The sequence below is a fragment of the Bison bison genome, unplaced genomic scaffold (genome assembly GCF_000754665.1).
Source record: "Bison bison bison isolate TAMUID 2011002044 unplaced genomic scaffold, Bison_UMD1.0 scf7180017864255, whole genome shotgun sequence".
Taxonomy (NCBI): Eukaryota; Metazoa; Chordata; class Mammalia; order Artiodactyla; family Bovidae; genus Bison; species Bison bison.
The window spans coordinates 2,219,703-2,219,944 of NW_011494827.1; positions in this window are offsets into that span (position 1 = coordinate 2,219,703).

Sequence of the window (242 nt, forward strand, 5' to 3'; positions counted from 1 at the left end):
AATAGATGGGGAAACAATGGAAACAGTAAGAGACTTTATTTTCTTGGGCTTCAAAACCACTGCAGATGGTGACTGCAGTCATGAAATTAAAAGATGCTTACTCCTTGGAAGAAAAGCTATGACCAACCTAGACAGCATATTAAAAAGCAGAGACATTAGTTTGTCAACAAAGGTCTGTCTAGTCAAAGCCATGGTTTTTCCAGTAGTCATGTATGGATGTGAGAGTTGGACTATAAAGAAAG